This window comes from Tachypleus tridentatus, chromosome 2, assembly GCF_004210375.1.
Source record: "Tachypleus tridentatus isolate NWPU-2018 chromosome 2, ASM421037v1, whole genome shotgun sequence".
Classification (NCBI taxonomy): Eukaryota; Metazoa; Arthropoda; class Merostomata; order Xiphosura; family Limulidae; genus Tachypleus; species Tachypleus tridentatus.
In genome coordinates, this window is record NC_134826.1 from 62,246,100 (window position 1) to 62,267,559 (window position 21,460).

A 21,460-nucleotide genomic window follows, 5' to 3' on the forward strand; every position below is an offset into this window, starting at 1 on the left:
AAAGTCAAACCCTCATTTATCTAGATATAATCTATATTGTGATTTACTAATATTTAAAGCCAAACTTTATCATTTATCAATATATATATATAATTTTTTTCCATTTTAAAACAATTCAACAAATAATTTAAAACATGAATCAGTAATACGAGTCGTATCATTAGCATACAAGTAATAAGTGCCATTTGGACATACTGTGAATAAATCGTTCATTTAGTAAACAAAACAGGGCCAGGAACAGATTCCTGAGAAACTCCACAGTGAAAACTACTGAAAGTGGATTTTGTTCCGCTAATGTCGTTGTAACATTGCCTGTTATTTAAATACGTTTTTAGAATATTATATGTATATATATATATACACTGTATCGTAACCCATATTGCGCACACTTGTACAGTAATACTGGATGACTTAGACTGCCGAATGCCTTTTCGATATTTAGGCTACAAACCAGATCAAATATCTTCGCTTCACAAGGCTCAATAGTCAATAACAAAGAACCTAAGTTGCTATAAATACATGTAATCTTATCTTTACTGTTGGTCCTGCCCATTTGTTTATAAATTAAGAAGAACTTTGAGCTCTGAATATTTATCGTAAGTCTGTTTGAAACGACGAAATGACCATTATTTACACCTAATGATACGTAATAATAATACGGTCATCCATGGAGGGTATCTCGCGTTATTGAATTTAAAAACTTTGGTAAAATGAAATCATAAAGTATAGGGCATATAATACTTCTCGACAAATGAAGACAATGTCGAATATACACCTGGTTCCAATCATAATTATTCAGGATAGGAGTGAAACTATTAAGTGTGTCATCTTTTATGGATGTTAAGAAACGTAGGCGAAACATTGGAGAGAACCATGAATAAAAATAATAGATAATGGTACAAAATGTTACACCAGTAGCAACATCACCTACATGTGTAAAAAATATTATCAGTTATTGGCACAGCTGCCCCAATTAACCCAGTAGGTTGATAATTACATGGTTAGGCTTGTATAACAGACATCAAATTGTTTACTTTAAAAACAATGTTGTTGTTTGTTATTAAGCACAAAGTTACGTAAAGGGTTGTCTGTGCTCACCAAGGGTATCGAAATGCGATTTCTGGCAGTATAATTCTAAGTCGGCAAACATACCAATGGGCCACAGGGGGACAAGTCAGTGACACAATTTCGATCTGTAATTGTTTGGATTACTTTGAAAAATTCACATTAAAATCTCCGAAAGAAAACAGATTTATCAGAATTTATTTCTATTGTATACTGGTAAACTAAATGTATCTATAAAATCATACCAGTTTCGAGAAGGTGGGCGATAAATGCCATAAAAAATTGTAAGTTTTATTAACAGGGTGTTCGTGCGTGCGTGTTTTCTTATAACAAAGCCTCATCGGACTATCTGCTGAGTTCACCGAGGGGAATCGAACCCTGATTTTAGCGTTGTAAATCCGTAGACTTAGTGCTGCACCAGCGAGGGCTTCATTAACAGTAAAGCTAAACAAATCAATATGATAAGTCTCAATAAGGGACTTCACATTAAATTTACACTTTAAGTCACCACGAATGTAAGTGGTAGTGCCATCTCTATGCTAAGAGGGTCTGTAAAAAAATTATAGTTTAGTAATGGAGGCTTTCTATCACAACAGCATGACTCAAGGAACATTACAACATCAGCCATTAGTTCACAACTAAAAAAAAGTGTTAATACATCATCATTTTTATGCCTAAATTTCTGACACTTATACTTACCAAACTGAGCTTGATAGTCATTGTCAACCTTATTGATACTAATTTGATAGCTACCTTTTTATTCTGTTTGTAATTAACTCTAGGGTTAAAAAATCTGAATATTAAATCCTCAGGCCGAACCTCCAGAGAACAAACATTACATGCTATTGATGACTATCACTCAGTCTTCACACGAAACTGTTTGTTTGGAATACAGCACAAAGCTACACAATTGGTTAACTATGTTCTGTCCACCATTAGTTACCGCTGTAACACCGGGAGGCCTCCACAAGGAAAGAACGTATATCTATCTAGTCATTCTTTCGAACCGAACTTCTCACAGTTTTAAACAGTGAAACCTTAAAAAAAAATCTAAATATCTATCTCAGTTGTGTTTATAGCACATCAACCAGTACAGTGTCTTACAATACAGTGTTTTACAAAATTGTGTATTACAACACAGGATTTTACAATACAATGTTTTACAGTATAGTGTTTTACAACATAGAGTTTTACTACACAGTGTTTTATAATAGTGTTTTACGATACTCAGTGTTTTACAATACATTTGTTTTGGAATACAATGTTTTATAATACAGTGTTTTACAATACAGTATTTTATAACACAATGTTTTATAATACAGAGTTTTACAACACAGTGTTGATATTACGGCACCTTCACCATCACTTGTTTTAACATCACGACTAACGAGACGTTGACACGACTGTTTACTAGTGTTTCGTACGATTGCAAATTTACCTTCAAGGTAATCACGAACTTCATTGTCAATGGCAGAGAACTTTGGGCTCTCATAATAAGCATTCCTTTCATATTAATTCTATTTACCTCCTTCTTGAATAAGATATTCGATCTGAATAGCACGTATAGGTTAATGCTTCGCGTTAACAGCAACAGAATAAGACAAACTAGGAACTTTCGAGAAGCTAACTTCCAAAACACGGTTTCTTTTTGACATAGAAACTTCTACATTTTTACCGTGTAAAACAGCCGACTTCTTTTTACGTTTCTGTATTTCATTACGATGTAGTTTAACTTCCTTCTTTAACTGAATATTGTATGTTAAAACAAATTCCTCCTTTGTTCACATATTATTTAATAAGTCACTGTTTTCTTGTTCTTTAGCCTGAGAATTAATTTGGTTAATTCTGGTCGCCATGTTTCAGAAAGAACTACGAAAATTAGTCTCACACACTTTGTATATTTCAATTTTCTGTTTAAATCGCACGTGACAATAAAACAGCTGTATACATCTCCAGATAGGCAGCTGGAGTGCATTTGTTTTTATCAATTGTGTAATATATAATAAAGTGCACCACTAAAACTGTATAAACTCTCACAGGTATATTTAAGCTTTGTGTATAGGTAAATTGTTTGGACCTAAATAGCCAACAATTGGCATATTTACGCATTTTCTCTTACGTATTATCTGTGCTGGCCTTTCCTAATTTTAAAATAATAAACGAAAGAAAAGGGCATCAAGTGAACCTTTTGGACTATTTTTACCAGCGAATACTAATGTAAACTGTCATATTTATAACGTCCACATGAGGAAAAGAGAGAGAAGGATGAAATAGATTTCGATTTCATGTCAAGCAGGTTGATAAACGAGCGCCTTAACCACCCGGTCATAACAGACGGTGTTAGAATTGTTAGTTAGAATAAGTTAAAAACAAAACAACAAGAAACACGTATTGTTGATCAAGTATAACAGTCATCAAGTCGCACTCTGAAAAAAAATACACGCAAGGTGAACGTTGGAACATCGTGGTTATCAACAGAGAATTAAAAACCTTTCAGGTAAGTCGTATATTTTTGTTAACTAAGATTAGAGCTTTTTTATAAGCATTGAGACATTTTGAGAGTAAACTAATTCTTATATTGTATCTCAAGACGGCTGGTATGGGGTTTAAAGCTTTTATTAAAATAAAGGTCAAAACGTTATTTGTGGATTTCGCGCAAAGCTACACGAGGGCTGTCTGCGCTAGCCGTCCCTCATGTTGCAGTGTAAGACTAGAGGGAAAGAAGCTAATCATCACCACCCCCGCCAACGCTTGGGCTACTTTTTTACAAACGAATAGTGGGATTGACCGTTACATTATAACACCCCCACGGCTGAAAGGGCAAGCATGTTTGGTGTGACGGGTATTTGAACCCGCGACCATCGGATGACGAGTCGAGCGCCTTAACCACCTGGCCATGCCGGCCTTTAATCCGTTGTTCTCTACTTTATTTTAATAAAAGTTTTAACACCCATACCAGCTGTCTTGAGATACATTGTTAGTTCAAGTGGGTTTCAGGTCATCACGAATGAATTCTTATATTGTTTTTGATGAGTAATTTGATAAGATCTGCAGTATAAGGTCCGGGCTGCAGGCGAAAATGTCCAACTATCGAAGTCACAATATATCAGTGAACACGTTTCGCTCGTTCAACTGTGCATATGTTCTACAAGTGACAGCAAATCTATTTATTCTATATAGAATAACTCTTGTCAGCAGTCCTAAGTCCTGACGACGAGGCTTGAACCTTGGGTTCTCTGACCAGACCGGTTAGCCTACGAGCCGCATATTAAAAATACTAAAGTAGACTGGCAGAAGATTCTTCTTAAAAACAGACTGTACTTAAGAAAAGTGAGATTTTTTAAAAATAATTTAGAATGTGTGTTTATTCTTTTCAGTAGTCCGCCCAATTACAGCAAGAAAACATAAAAACTACCTAGATATTAATTGTACCTTACATCCTGTGTTTCGGGTCATCTTTGTCGCACAAACGAACGTTATTTCGTAAGTTGAATGAGGATTGCAGTGCGATCCACTAGTCACTGTTTAAGACTTTGCTAGCTTAATTATTAATACATTATCGACGTATATAACTTTAACGCTTGATATTTACGGATATGTATAAAATTATCGTTTCTCGTTTTCCAGGGAGCAACTGCCCACCCCCTTATAGTGCGGTCGCTCATGTTGCGTATACAGATATCAAATTTATTTTTGTTCCTTAATGCACAAACAAGTGATTCAGTTCTGTATTTGAATGTTTTTAATTATATTTAACAGTAAATAAAACATGGAATTACTTTTGTTAGTACCTCAACTGAACGTTATTTCTAGGTAACGTATTCATTTAACTTACATATTTTACAAAAACTTTTTATGTGTGCAATATAGACCTATTTGGGCAAGAAATTCAAAGAAAATATTTATTAAAAACGCTTTAAACTTAATAAAAGGCTTATCTGTTCTTTGTCACATTCAGAAGGTGTGGATATATACTTGTCAAACATGGCTACGTGGTTAAGGCACTCGACTCGTCATCCGCGGGTTCGAATCCCCGTTACACCAAACATGTTCGCCCTTTCACCCGTGGGGGCGTTATAATGTAACGGTCCCATCCCATTATTTGTTAGTTAAAGAGTAGCCCAAGATTTGTCGATGGGTGGTGATAAATAGCTGCCTTTCCTCCAGTTTTACACTGCTAAGTGAAGGACCGCTGGCTTGTATAGCCTTGCGCGAATTAAATAAACAAACGAAAACAAAAATCGATATATATTTATTTGTTTATTTACTTAACTGATCCATTTAATAATGATTTGTTCAGTACATAGAGAGCCAAAGTTATAAATATGTCCTTCACCTCTCTCAGTTACGATAGCTAAGACCTATAGAAATAGAAAGGTTCATACCAAAACGTTGACATGAACCGAAACTGATTTATTTCGTACATTCTGGGTTAGTAATTCTTTCTTTTTATGTCTCCCCCTAGTGGTACATTTGTATGTCTGTGGACTTATACTATTATAAGCTGGGTTTCGATACCTGTGGTGGGCTGAACACAGATAGATCTTTATTCAGCTTAGTACTTAATAACAAACAACAACTTTTTAGATGAAGAAGTATTCTTTTCGCTCTTCACCGATTTGTCGGGGTCGTGGAAACTGACGAAACTGTTATACACTAACACCCACCGACACAGGTTAAATATCTATGTTATAAAGATGCGACCTTGAATGTAACGCAGATTTTCTACACTGAAGAGCAGGCGTGAAAAACAAACAAACTACTTCCATTCATGCGCAATGAGCGTTTAAGTCACGTGGAAATGCAGGTCGTTTTCCGTAGAGTGGATGACTTTGTAACCTGTGTATTTAACTAGATTATTTATATAGGTTAAAACTATTAAGGATCATCTCAGCCTCTGGTTTTCTGCTATGGTTGAATTTATGTTTTCCTAGACACAATCTTATATTTGTGTAGCTTTCACTTCAACTACAAAAGAAAAGTATGTTTATAAAAGTAAATCATGAAATGTATGTAACGTTATATCACTTAGAATATATAATGACGTGATTTTCTTATTATTATTTGCTGAAGTGATATTTTGTGAATTACAACATCTATTGCGTAATAAAATTGACACGATGAAAAAATATCATAAGGTGTTTATAAGCGTTGGGTCTATTCTAAAATCAACAACACAAGTCGTGACTTAGTAGTAGTCCAGTGGATAACCTATAGCAAGGCTCATGTTAGACTGAATAAGCAGGCACATTAGAAGGTTCTCGTTAGAATGAAGGTATACATTACAAAGTTTATGGGGGCCTCGCATGGCCTAGCGCGTTAAGGCGTGCGCTTCGTAATCTGAGGGTCGCGGGTTCACGCCCGAGTCGCGCCAAACATGCTCGCCCTCCCAGCCGTGGGGGCGTTATAAGTTACGATCAATCCCACTATTCGTTGGTAAAAGAGTAGCCCAAGAGTTGGCGGTGGGTGGTGATGACTAGCTGCCTTCCCTCTAGTCTTACACTGCTAAATTAGGGACGGCTAGCACAGATAGCCCTCGAGTAGCTTTGTGCGAAATTCCAAACAACAACAACAAAGTTTATGTTAGATTGAGCACATATGTTAGCAAGAGAAAACGGAAAACGTTTGTCACTTTCATAGCGCCAGATTTAGTTTGACTGTACAATCAAAATTCAGTTGAATTTCAATAGAGGGAGATAACGCACTCGACGAGGGCGAATCGAGAGCCCTAACTTCCTGGCCATGCCGGGCCAGTTTGTCGTTCTATCTATTTATTTGTGTAAATTCGGTGATATGTTTATGGCGATAGAAGAAAGAATAAAAACACAAAAGCTACTGATGTTCGAAAACTTATTACATTTCTATAAGAATTATTGGATTTGTGTGTACTTCAAACTGAATCGAAGTACTCAGCACTTAACACTATAAATAAATACTGTTTCTAACTTTTGTAGTTTCCTGCAATGGCAAAGATTTCCTGGTTACACCAGTGACTCTACACGTTATACATTTTAATCTCAGTAATGAACACAGAAAAATTTAAACAGGCTTAAGCTTCTAACTTACCGCTATTAAAATATATGCTAAATAAATTTTATTCATAACGTGGCAAAGAACTAGAATAGGCTTAAAGCCTTCAAGGATTTTGATACTGAAAAATAAATAACAAATTACGTAATATGTTTTGTTTTATTTTATAGTTTACTGAAATTATTATTACAGCTTTACTTAATACAACTTACAAAACTAGGACAGAGTTTGTTTGAAGTTAAGCAAAAAGCTACAAGATGGACTAGTTGTTCTAAGCTTCACTTCTTACATCCACTGTTTACATCTCAGTAGACAGCTTTACTTCTTACGTCCACTGTTTACATCTTAGTAAACAGCTTTACTTCTTACGTCCGCTTTTTACATCTCAGTATACAGCTTTATTTCTTACGTCCACTGTTTACATCTTAGTAAACAGCTTTATATTTTACATCTACTGTTTACATCTCAGTAGATGGCTCTACTTGTTACGTCCACTGTTTTCATTTTAGTGGAAAGCTTTGCACAGTGCTGTCACCTATAGCAAGCTCTGTCTTCTTTACGATATAAGAAAAAATAAACCTGATTACGATCAATGACTTACTAGGTTAAGATTCTGTACAGAAAGTAGTCCCTGATTGACAAGTTACGTCGTTGAGGATGACTAAACCCGGATGTCATGCCCTTACTGACGTTCAAAAGGACAGAAGGTTAACTGAATACAACTTGCTATGTCAGACGCTCGCATGTTAACATATTAACTCGTTTATGTTTTTACTTTGTAATGTTTGCGATTTCACATGCAACTATTCGTAGAGTACAGAACTGCACGTACAGAATGTTTGTTTTGTTTCCCAGTTGTTATAAAAACATAAATTATACTTTACAATGATGACCAGTCATATTGAAATCATGTTTACGTTCAACGATTCATTTTTTTTTTATTTGGGAGTAAATCTAAATTGAGCTATATGTTATGTCCACCGCAGGGAATTGAATCATGGCTTGTATGTAAGTTTGAAGTAAAAAACAAAGCAACACAATAAGCCATCTGTGCTCTGCCCACCACTGGTATCGAAACGCGGATTCTAGTGTTGCAATTCTGCAGACATATCGTTCTGCCACTGAATAGGGGTGAGCATTGAACCTTAAAAGTGTTCCGTTACAAGTCTGTAAACTTACTGTTGTGCTATCGGAGGGAAGAATTATGTTTGTCGAATCAAATTTAAAATATTGTTTATTTTTTGTGCTCATTGAATTAGCACTTAATAAAATTCGTGATTATATTTAAAACTAAGATTGCTTGAATGATTTTACGAAAATTTTATCAGGATGCTTAGTTTACACATTTGGAATTTATTTCTGTCATGTAACAGAAGACCGTAGCCAATAAAATATCAAAACAATCCAACTAGGGTGGTATACTCATTATTCGTTGAATATAGTTTGAAGTGAAACCCAGTTCCTTCTGGAAATATACACGAAACACATTATCTGTGAATTACAAAATTTATGAATCTAAAAATATACAAGACGCGAATGTCCGCCTCTCCGCAAAACTCCCACAGTTAAGGTCTGATTGGGATGAAACTTCGAACGATTATTCAACATGATAAGGGAATGTTCCTATCAATATTTCATTACAATTGGGTCTGTTATAAGAAAATTATTTAGAGCACGAGTCCTCTTGTTAAAAGGAAATAAGTCGATGACAACTTTGTATTAAAAAGAGATGTGAATAAACCCTCACTAACAAATTCTTGTATACTAGCAGCACTTCTCTAAATCACATCTTTAATGGAGAAATCTGTGATCCTGAGGTGAGTCCTTCTCTACGTTTCTGTCAAGGTTTTAGTGAAAATCAATAATTTTTGCAAAGTAATTTATTCGTACAACAGTTGTTTTATTTCTAAACTAGTAAATATATAATGTAAAAATGCCATCGCAAAGTTAGAAAATGTGACGTATTGAATCATATACATGAAATGCAAATATTGTAGATGTCGTCACGAAGAGTTTCCTGTTCAAGTTAAACTGATCAGAAAGAAAGGTCGTCCTGAAACAATAGAAATTCAGCAAAAGATTGCAACAAATCTGTAAAATAATAGAATATGTTGTTCTCGTTGTTACCACTTTCACTGTCTTGATCTTCAGTGGCCTATAGACTTAGATATGCATGATCAGACCTCAACAAAAAAAATCTCAAGAAATAGTTAAAGGGCAAAGTACTAAAAATATAAATTATTATGACCATGTTGATAACAAATCCTATAGCACTAATGCAAAAACCAGTCCTATAGTAATAATTCAAAAACCAATCCAATAGCACTAATGTAACAACTAGTCCTATAGCACTAATCCAAAACCAATCCTATAGCACTAATCAAAACCAGTTCTATAGCACTAATCCAAAAACCAATTCTATAGCACTAATTCAAAAATCAATCCTTTAGTGTTAGTCCAAAATTAATCCTATAGTATTAATCCAAAAACCAATCCTATAACACAAATCCAATAACCAATCCTATAGCACTAATTCAAAATCAATCCTATAGTATAAACCCAAAACAAATCCTGTAGTACGAATCCAAAACCAATCCTATAGTACTAATCCAAAAACCATTCCTACAGTACCAATACAGATCAATGTAGAATGGTCCTGAATAAAAGTAGATTTTCTTCTTGAATAATTTTCATCAACACAAAAACAACATTTTGGGCGTTTCGAAAGTTTTGGGTTAACGAAAACATTGGTAATTATTATAAAATTAATCTTTCCTGATAAGTCTTCAACCTATCTTTCAAAACACTTTTTCTTTTGCAAAACCCTGGCTTTGTTTACACTTGTCAAAGGTTTTATACTTTGAAGCTTTGCATATTTTATATATTGAGCTTAAATTAAGTTTGCGGGAGATATTTTCTTCCAAAGTTATTTCCTTACTTCTTACATATATTTTTGTCTTTTTCTCTTTGTTAGTTTATTGCCAGAGATTCCTTTAATGTTTGTTATTTTGTTATTTGGCTTTATCTCTGCCATGTTATTAGGCCCGGCATGACCAGATCATTAAGGCACTCGACTCGCAATTCGAGGGTCGCAGGTTCGAATCCCCGTCACATCAAACATGCTCTCCCTTTCAGCCATGGAGACGTTATAATGTAACGGTAAGTAAGTTTTCAATCCGATTTGGTCATTATGTTTCTTACAGAGCCAAGACACACTGAGCTAGAAGCAATGTCTACCACTAAAAATCAAACCCCAAATTTTGTGTGAAAATTCAAAACAAAAAAACCCTAATTTGATTAAATATTTACTAAGTTCACACTGAGTTTTTATAACTATTCAATTATTTTTAGAAAACTTACAATTTATTCATGCTTTTGACTTGAAACTAACAATACAGAATCACTGTTTGTTTGTAGAAGTTCTCGCAGAACTACACTAAAGCTACTTGCACTAGTAGTTTCTGTTTTTCAAGTAGGAAAGCAGCTACTCAACACCACCTGGTGCAAACTCTTGCGCTATTTTCCCAGAATGAAAAGTGAGGTTTGACCTTCATTCTTACAAAAAAATCCACAACCCAAAAGTGGAGAATGTGATATTTGTGTGTGTGTGTGTGTGTGTGTGTCACGAGAAAGGAACTTCGAAACCAAAGATTTATTCCGATATGTTAAATACTGGGCTGCGCTGAACCCATGATTATTTGAAGTAATTTAGTAAAACAGATTTAATACTTTCATCTAAATATATTATTATTCCATTTTAGAATTTTAATCATATATATTTATACAAAATAACACAAATTCACTACATGACCAATAAGTTCCACTAGAATATTTCGTAAAATTTTTATGATTTCGTAAAATTGTGAAGGCATATAAAAAGGTTTTTAGCCCATTAAAAATATCTCTTCCAGCTCTCAACTATAACCACCCACTGATACTTATGTATTCATCCAATCTTTTTCTAAACTCAGTTAAATTATCTGCCACCGAACATCATAAATAAAATGGACAGAACCGAAGGTCGTGGGTTCAAATCCCTGTCACATCAAACATGATCACCCTTTTAGCCCTGGGAGTTAGTAACGGTGCGGTCAATCCGACTATTTGTTGGTAAAAGAGTAGCCCAAGAGTTGGCGGTGGATGGTGATGACTAGCTGCCTTCCCTCCAGACTTACACTGCTAAATTAAGGACGGCTAGAGCAGACAGCCCTCATGTAGCTCTGCGCGAAATTAAAAATAAACCAAACCAAAATTGGACAGAAAGTAAATTTTCAATTAGATTTGGTCATTATGTTTCTTACATAATAATAATAATAAAACACATATCAAACCAGATCTGCACTTTTAGCTAAAGGTACGTTATAGAAATGACTTCTATCAGTCATGCTATTCGGTTACTTCAGATAGCAGGTGCTTCTGACTATATCAAGTGTTGTTTAGTTGACAAATAAATAAACTTCAAACCTTTATCATCCAATACAGTGAGGGCCAAATTTGAAGAATTAACTTTTATTTTTAACATTTGTATTTATACAAAACGTTTATAAACTATTGTAACGCTGTTAATCGTCCTGTAATATTCTGTCTAAACTAAAATTCTACTTGTCTTAATGTTTATTTCTTCATGTGTTTAAAATCCTTTCACAGAATTGGTCATATAATATATGTAAATTATAAATTTATTGTATTATTCAAACTTAGATTGAAGTGATAGTTTATCGTAGCGTCATTTTTTCATTGTAGGGTTACAAGTAAGATATAATAGTGAGTATCAAATAGCACATATTTGGTTTAGTAAGTAAATAAATTTATATACTGCAATGTTTAGCTGATATATCTGCTCAGAGAACAATTAACTGTAGAACTACCAACTGAAGTTTGACCACTCGTTTATAGAATTTGTTTAAAACAGCTGCTGTATCAACTTTCTTGTTGATCAGTTACTTTGTTGATGACCATTGTCTATTTTAAAGTGCGAGCCACACAAAAAACTGTAAACAAAAATAACATCGGCACTGTATTTAGTCTCACTCGTTACTGATGGATTCTATGTACACTGCTGGCCAAAATATTAAGACCAATGAACATAAAGAAAAAATATGCATTTTGCGTTGTCAGACTCAACCACTTATTTCATTAGAGCTTCGAAAGATAAAAATAAGAAAATGGAAAATAAAAATAAAACTTTTTTAGCATTTAATAGGGAAAATGTGAACACTGTGGAATTAGCCTAAATACTAGCAGGTCAAAAGTTTAAGACCATACCAAAAAGAAGTCCTAAACAGGGTAGGAAATACCCAACAAGAGGTTTCAGTAGTGAGTTGCACGGCCGTCATTGCAAATAACTTCAAACGTTCGCTTTAGCATGGTCGATATAAACGTTTGCAGAAGACTAGCTGGAATGTTATTCCAAGTGGTGAAAATGGCTTCACGAAGATCGTGCACTGTTTGGAATTGACGTTCATTTCTATAGACTTCCCTTGCCATCAACTCCCAAACATTTTCAATGAGATTCAGTTTGGGCGAACACGCTGGATGGTCCAAAAGAATCCGGTTATTCGCCATGAAAAAGTCCTACGGGCATTGTGGATTGCAGCGTTGTCCTGCTGATAGGTCCAGTCATTTCCACACAAGCGAGGGCCTTCAGTCAATAAGGATGCTCTCTCCAACATGCCAATGTAGCCAGCGGCTGTTTGACGCGCCTATATAACCTGAAGCTCCATTGTTCCATGGAAGGAGAAAGCACTTCAGATCATGATGGAACCTCTTCCACTTTGTCGAGTAGAAAATGTCTCCGGTGGGATATCCTTATCGTGCCAGCAACGTTGGAAGCTGTGTGGGCCATCTAGGTTAATTTTTTTCTCATCAGAGAACAAAACCTTCGTCCACTTTTTACGTCCCATGTTTGGTGCTTCTCAGCAAAATTTAACCGAGTTCTTTCGTGCTGTGGAAGAAGACGTTTATTGTTTTTAAAGCCTTTCTCTCGTAAATGCCGTTTTATTGTTCTTGAGCTGCATTTTGCGTTCGTAAGGGCCTTAATCTGGTTCAACGATCGGCTGATGTGTTCCTGGACAACCCGTCGAATCCTCCTGCTCAACGCCGGCGAAATTTTCTTGGGCCAACCACTTGAAATTCTCGTTTTTTATCCCTCATGGTCTTTTAAGAAATTTGCAACAGCAGTTTTACTACGCCCAATCTCACCAGCGATGGCACGTTGAGAGAGACCTTGCTTTTGCAGCTCGACAATTCTGCCACGTTCAAACTCTATCAAAATTTAGCCTTTGCCATGTTTTTACCTAATGTAACACAGGATCTGTCAGTGGGAGATGTTGACAACGCTAATGGTTGAACAAAAATGACTAAGTTTAGTTACGTGTTTACCAATTAACGCTTCGTTTCAGTGTGGTCTTAAACTTTTGACCAGCTAGAATTTAGGCTAATTTTATGGTGTTCACATTTTCCCTATTAAATGATAAAAAAATTTTTTTTTATTTTCCTTTTCTTATTTTCAACTTTCGAAGCTCTACTCAAATAAGTGGTTGAGTCTGACAACGCAAAATGTGAAGCAGTGTGAAAGACTCCACCCGTGCGATTGGTATGAAAACAAGTTAATGGTTTCAAAATTAGAAAGTGGTGATTTACTTACTCGTTGGTTGTCTCTTCCAACACAGTTACGTTACTATAATGTTTGTTAACTCAGCAGATGTTTTAAAAACATTTAACTAAAGAATAACATTCATGTAATTAAGCTGTTTAATATAATACAGTCTGTTTATTGTTAAGCACAAAGCAACACGATTAGCTATCAATGCTCGAAACGTCGCAAATATCGAAACCCAATATTTAAGTTTATAAGCCTCAGTCTTTCCACTGAACTATCGAAGGGTCTACGATAAAACAAACACCAGTGTATTGTCTACACTTTGTGAATCTTCCACTAATAATATAGTTTAATTTTCCATTTTACTGGTATTTTAATATTTGTAATCTCTATGTTTTCTGAATATTCATTAACAGAATTATTGTTGCTGTAAAACAGTATTTAAAAAGTGTTGAGTCAGAAAGTATTCTTAGATGAAGCTATATACGTTTCCAACAACAAATCTTTTAAAATAATGAGTGTATATCTGATTTTACGCCACGAACAGACTACTAACGATTTTAATCGTATATTCTTTACTGGTCTAATGTGGATTTCAGTATTTTGGAAAGAGAAACGAATGATAAAATTTCAGCTATACTTTGTTTTGGTTCAATACCAGAACCCATCAGAATGGGTCAAACCCACAATCTTGGTGGAATGTGACGCCCTACCAACAATGTCTGTAATGGAAAAAAAAGCTTTGTTTCCTACCTTTTAAAAAGTTTCAAACATATTTGTATTCTATTATGCATAATTCAATGTTTACGTATTTACAAGGCTTCAATCCGGGTTTGGATTTCTCGCGATAGACAAAGCGTAGATGGTCGGTTGTGTGGCTTTGCACAGAAAAAAACAAGAATAATTTAACTCGAGACGAAGAATTGCCTGCTACCAATATGGCGCTAAAAATGATCTAGGACAAACATTTGAAAAGAATTACGAATAAACAAGTGTTTTGAATAAATGACATACATAAAAAAACATGGATACTAAATGTTACCATCATTGAATAAATAACATACATAAAAAACATGGATACTAAATGTTACCATCATTGAATAAATAAGTGTTGTGAGTAAATAACATACATCAAAAACATATATATTAAATGTTACTATCACTGAATAAACACATATTGTGAGTGAACAACATACATCAAAAACATATATACTAAACGTTACCATCACTGAACTGCATCGGTTTATTCACGTCGTTTCATGGAAGAAGTGAAATAATAATAATATATTGCCAGAACGTAGCTTTATTAAGAGGATTTTAAATTAAACTGGTTCCAGTATAGGAAAGTATTTAAAAGACGAAATTCAATAGGGTACTATTTTTCGGTACGTCATTTAATTGGAAACTTTGTCGATGCCTACAACAGTACTTAATAATACTAAAGTATATGTTGTTTACACCAAACGTATTCCCAACAAAAATGAAAATATATCTACAACAACACGAAGACTAAAGATAAACGTATGGGCTTGTCCTGAATATTCGACTTCCCACAATGTTGACATAGAGGGCGCTGGTCACTAAATAAAACTCATAAATATTTTCGAATCTTATTTTATACTCTTAAATCGCTTACACTTTCTTGTTTTAAGTTGTTTTGAAGACAAATAATATATTGTCGTAAATTAACTGAGTTGGTAAGCAATAAGTGTCATTATAAACAGGTCAAAAGATCGTTGTAAAATAAATTCCCTCACCAACATGGCATATCAGCTGTAAACTTTAGTACATAAATAACCTTCAGTAATAATAAAAGAGCTGGAATAGTCAGTTTTTGAAGATTAACAATGACATCCGAAAGGATTAATTTGAACATTTAGATTAGCTTAATAACAATTTATTCCCAAAATGGCTTGATCGACTAAGTGATATTTAAATATTTTTTTACTTTAATTGACTACTGAATATTGTAAAATAGTCTGTCAAAGTATGCTGTATATCTCACTTCTTTCACTAGACAAAGATTTTCATTAAATTCAAGTAACATTGTTAGAATATAATATAAGTTTTTTAAACAAGTCGATTATTATTATAAACTATTGCCAACTGTGCTTTCATTTATTGTCAGATCCGTAGTGCGTGAAGATATTGGCTACTGATGTCAATTAGATTGTAGCACTTGTCACGAATACCTGTGAATGTCGAGTAGGTTAGTAACACAAAAATGACTGTAGATGTGTGATCTAGCATATTATTATCACGTGATAAAAATGGCTATGGATGTTATGGTCAAGTAGATCAGTAGCACGTGACCAAAATGGCTGTGAATGTCAAGTATATTAAAAACACATAAAATTCCTGTGCATGTATGATTACACAGATTAGTTTCACATGCTGAAAGTGGTCTAGAATACCAATTAGATCCGTTCAGACCGTTATAACTTTTGCAATATGTGGATGATGCTCTTCATATTTTTAAAGAATTAAAATGTATTTCCGTTACGAATTATAAATCAAATAATTGCGACTATTTAAATGGTGTTAAAGATCCTAATCCATGAAATTGTAAAGTTACTAAGTAGAACATTGCTTTTAAATTACAATACACAGGCAAACCAGCAACTGTAATGAGAAATTAACTATACAGGTTCTGCCACTGAGCTTACTCAGAAGTTGATTTAAGGTGCTGTTTTTAAACCTAAATACAGGTTACAATAATTTTTTAGGTTCGTTAATGCAATACCTATGTTCAAACCTTCAAACAATGTATGCAAGTATAAATGTCCTAAGTGTCCAATATTTTGGATCCGTTAATGTAGGTGGCTTCAACCTCGCTTATAAGAACATGTAAATATTAAATCAAGTTTTTTCAGCATTAAAAACTCGTATTTAAAATAATTTGTTGAACCAATTTGTAGAAAATAATTCGATAAAGCAAACAATGAACAGGAATCGTGCATGAAGTGTAAGTGTAGTGATCAATAAAAATTAGAAGAATAAACTATTACAGTTAATTTATTACTACTAATTGTGTAAGCGATTGTTTTCCATTATCATTAAGTAACGATCTGACCGCCCTCTAGCGGTTTTACACAAAAGTGTAAAAAACGAAATCTCCTTTTTTTTCTTAAATAATATATAAGTATTTTAACGCCAAATTATTGTTGTTTGAATTTCGTTAATTAGTTTGAAAATAGACATAAAGTATATTTGTTGAACACCATTGCGATTTGACTAGTTACAACTTGTATATAAGGCGATACCAAGTTGCATAACTGTATGTCTGCAGATTTACAACGCTATAAATCAGGTTTCAATAAAAGTCATAGGCAAAGCCCTCATATTCTCTTGCGAGCATTGTATTTATCTTCAAACAAACAATTAATAGGTTATTTGTTTTTTATTGTAGATACTGTTTACATGTGTAACCACATTTGTTATACTTTTCCATATTATACAATGATCTCAACGTTAAAACTACATCATTATCAATGTTATAATTTACTTTTCAAATTGCTTGCATCAAAATAAATTTAAATGGCTCGATCGAATTTTCAAACTAATCAAGTGTGTTCTGTAGTTGGACGTGTTTTTTGGATCATTTGATAAAATCAATTAAAATTAAAGTTCATTAAAAATAATGAATTTAGTTATTTCTTCCTTAACTTCTGTCACGTTTAATACAACTTCCAAACTAACGTATGCCTAATTAACAAATACAAAACATACAATCACTGACACATTAACCATCACATTCTTAACTCTAATTGAATTTCAAAACCAATCACTCTTAACTGTCACTGAATCAACTCAATCACTGAAAACTCATTAATACATTGATTCCGGTATTTATATCCTAATCTTGTTGCTATATACGATACACTCGACTCGTAATCTGAGGGTCTCGGGTTCGAATCACCGTCGCACCAAATATGTTTTCCTTTCAGCCGTGGGGGCGTTATAAAGTAACGGTCAATCCCACTATTTGTTGGTAAATGAGTAGAACAAGAGTTGGCGGTGAGTGGCGATGACTAGCTGCTTTTCCTCTAGTCTAACACTACTAAATTAGGGACGTTTAGCTCAGATATCTCTCGAGTAGCTTTGCGCGAAAGTAAAAAAAAAAACAAAACCAAAAAAGTGAGTATCACTATCCCCTATGAACACAATGTCTATCGGCTTACAACGCTAGAAAGCGGGTTGCAATACCCGTGGTTGATAGGGCACAGATAGACCGTTGTGTAACTTTATGCTTCATTAAAAAACGACAAGTATTGTTATAAATAGATTGTTAAAAAGAGAAGTAAAAAAACTTTAAAAATAGATTAAATCACTATTGTGTGAATGTATGTAGAATGACAAACACAGTCTCAACGTTAAATAGAAAATGAAAGTTTTTTATTGTTATCTTTGGAATAAAATTAATTTTCCTAATAAAATACACTTTTTTGACAAGTTTGTGAAGAATAAACGGCATATTACATAGATTTTTATATATATAATTATTAATAACAAACTACATGTTGTATGGCTACCTTATACGAGAAATTACTTTCAATTTAAGAATCAGGACAAGGGAGTTATTATTAGAATTATGATCGAAAACATCGTTAAACTGCAAGGATATCGACTGGTGATCTGACGAATTATTTTCACTATTCGTTTTTCTATCCTTTCATTAATAAACATTAAAAATCGTGTCCTTCCCATAATTAAAATTCTATTAAAACGGCCTTTCAAAGTAAACTTAGTGTATTGCTTAGAACTAAACTTATATAATTTTGAATTTAACCAGTTGGTCTAGATTGGTGTGTATTGTATTTTAATTTATGTCATTTTAATGTTTCCTTGTGTTTGTGCAGAACTTATTCATAACTGCTGTCTGTCTTAGAACAGTATACAGTATGTAATGATATTATTGGAAAACTTTGCTAATTTTTGTTTTGAAAAAAAGCTGAGCGTTCTGGCTTAAGGAAGAAAAGGTATTTCATTCTTTTATATATTCCATACAACACCAACCGTCTATCTAATAGCACAAAATAACGCGCTGGAGAATGGGGAAGTGGAATGTATTATGCGCATATTACATATAATTTTACATGATTTCATATGTAATGTGATAAAATAATTGGATGATCGACAACAGGCACGTGGATATAAAAGTACTTACTGCACATGTAATGTGAAAAAGATACCACCCTTCTCTCCACTTCTGTTATTGGGTATTTTTCATGCAGGATGAATAGCTTACAGCCAGAAAAGTAGGTCGCTCATTCAGGTTATAAATGTTTAATGGACATAGTTATTCTAGTGTAATGAAAAACGACAAAATTCGATTTTCTTCTTCAATTTTAATCAATTCTCTAAATAATCATTGGATCACATCAACGATAGGAAACGAGGTCTATATAACAAGCCTCAGTCACAGCCTCTTGTGAATGTCTAGTCTTACAAGGAATTTCTAATGACACACACAAAAAAATAAATTACACTCAAGTAGAAGTGGTATGAGCAAATTATTACGGATCGCTTAACACTATTCTCATGAAAACTTGTTAGGTGTAAATATTAATGGAATAGTACCTTGTATTTTAAAATGTCATTAATCATGTAGAACACATGCATTTACGTTTAGAAATAACCAAAATATTTCGAGCAAAGCTACATGATAGATATCTGCGCTAACTGTCCCTAAGGCAGCTAGTCATAACCAACCAGCGCTAACTCTTGGACTACTCTTTTACCAACGAATAGGGGAATTGACCGTAATATAACGCCCTCCACGGATGAAAGGGCGAGTATGTTTAGTGTGACAGGGATTCTAACCCTTGACCCTCAGATTGCTAGTCGAGCGCACTAACCACATGATCATGCTGGGACTCGAATAGCTGGTAAAATTACATTTAAGTTAATAATAATATAATATTTTCGTGTCTACCCTGTTAATTTAACATTTATAAACAATATTTCCACATTTACTCGTTTTGCCTCTTTATTTCGTAAATAAGTTCCATTTTCGTGTAATCTTTGTAAATCTTTCCAAATATAGGTGCTACAATAGATTTCGTGTTTGAATAGTAAGTAAAGATTTATAATCTTACAGATTCAGTTTCAGAAGAGTATAGTTTTTGTTAGCGTTAATGTTATCCTTAGCAATAATTAATGAAAAATTACACCTCGAGAATCGGTGCTATTTAATTTACACTTTAGCTCAAAACTTTTTATGAATTATGAAAACGTTATGGCCGTGGGTTATTTCTAAATATTTTTTATTTCTTTACTGTTTGAAGCCACACGAATCAGTTGTATATAAAAAACTTCAAGATGAAAAGTTGGTAGAATTTTAAAGCATTAGGAGCTTGATGGTTAATTACGAAGCTTAACACTAGGCCTGATCACTGGAACATCTGAAAACTCACTTTACTTGTCCCCAGTGGCACAGCACTGTGTCTACGGATTTACAACGCCAGAAACAGGTTTTCGGTATCCGTGATGAGCAGAGGACAGATAGCTCATTGTGTAGTTTGGTGCTTAACCTCAAACAAACAAATTAAACTTGTAACTGATTTACTGTTATACGTATATTTTTAATGAGTATTGCGCAAGTCCTGCCTATTCTATAAATTTGCAAAAAATTCTCGAGAGCAAGAATTAATGATATATGACTCTACAACGTGTTTTCGAACATAGTTGAAGGTTAAAAAATCTTGCGTTATTCGTAAAAAAAGCTAGCTAGGCGAGAGACAGGTATATATTGCTATTATTGATCAAGTACTATCAGTGAACTAAAAGACTCGGAAGCAATAATCGTGATTAACGCTTATTAACTGAAGAAACTACAAAATTTGACCAGGAACGTTTATGGATTTTGAACATTACAAGCCGTTCAACTTCAGTGAATTAACTTTGGACATTAGTATTTCGACGAGGACATTAAATACCTTCGTCGGTAAAAGTCTGCTTACAAGCGTTGTGAGGCCAATCAACCTTTGATTTGTGAGGTGTTGTTGTTTTGTTGTTTCTTAAATTTCGCACAAAGCTACACGAGGACTATCTGCGCTAGCTGTCCCTAATTTAGAAGTGTAAGACTAGGGGAAGGCAGCTAGTCATCACCACCCACCGCCAACTCTTGGGTTACTCTTTTACCAAAGAATAGTGGATTGACTGTAACATTATAAAGTTTCCACGGCTGAAAGATCGAGTATGTTTGGTGTGACTGGGATTCGAACCGGTGACCCTCAGATTACGAGTCGAGAGCCTTAACTATCTGGCCATGAAGTGCTGAACAGACTAGAGTTAGATTTAGCATATGGTATTCAAGCAAATCATTGATTATGTACCACACAACAAGGAAATACAGTTTATAGTTAATGGTGCAAGACTTTATTTTCATTTTACATTGTAAAAATAATTTGAAAACTAGATGCATAGTTAATATTTCTTCTCAAAGGAAAGACACTTCATGAATGAAACTATAATTTTTCAACAAAATATTTTTAAAACACTAAAGCTCATCTTAGAAGAATTTTTTTCGTTACCATCTGCTATAACGATCATTTCAAAAGTAATGCGTCCAAGTGCGACTTTTTAAATGAGTTTAAGTCATTTCTTAAAAGGACTTAAGGTTAATTGGTTTATCCACAGGTTGTAAGAAAATAATCAACTATGTACGCCATCTGTCGTGGTAAAAAATAACGTTTTCAAGTACCTGCTTCAAATACATAAACTCAAATTATTACGAATATTTACTTAAAATAACGAACTTTT

The 21,460-nt window shown here is 33.9% G+C and overlaps 1 protein-coding gene across 3 annotated transcripts in view; it reads left to right on the forward strand.

Moving 5' to 3' along the window:
- LOC143243965 (acetylcholinesterase-like) overlaps positions 1–21,460 on the forward strand; it is a 115,453-nt gene that overhangs the window by 13,259 nt on the left and 80,734 nt on the right. For 2 of the 3 annotated variants that reach the window (XM_076487847.1, XM_076487848.1), the window contains exon 2: positions 10,138–10,254. The gene's annotated coding sequence lies outside the window, so the exon portion shown is untranslated. Of the gene's footprint in view, positions 1–3,146; positions 3,563–10,137; positions 10,255–21,460 lie in introns of those variants that run through there. The other variant, XM_076487846.1, reaches the window with a different exon arrangement.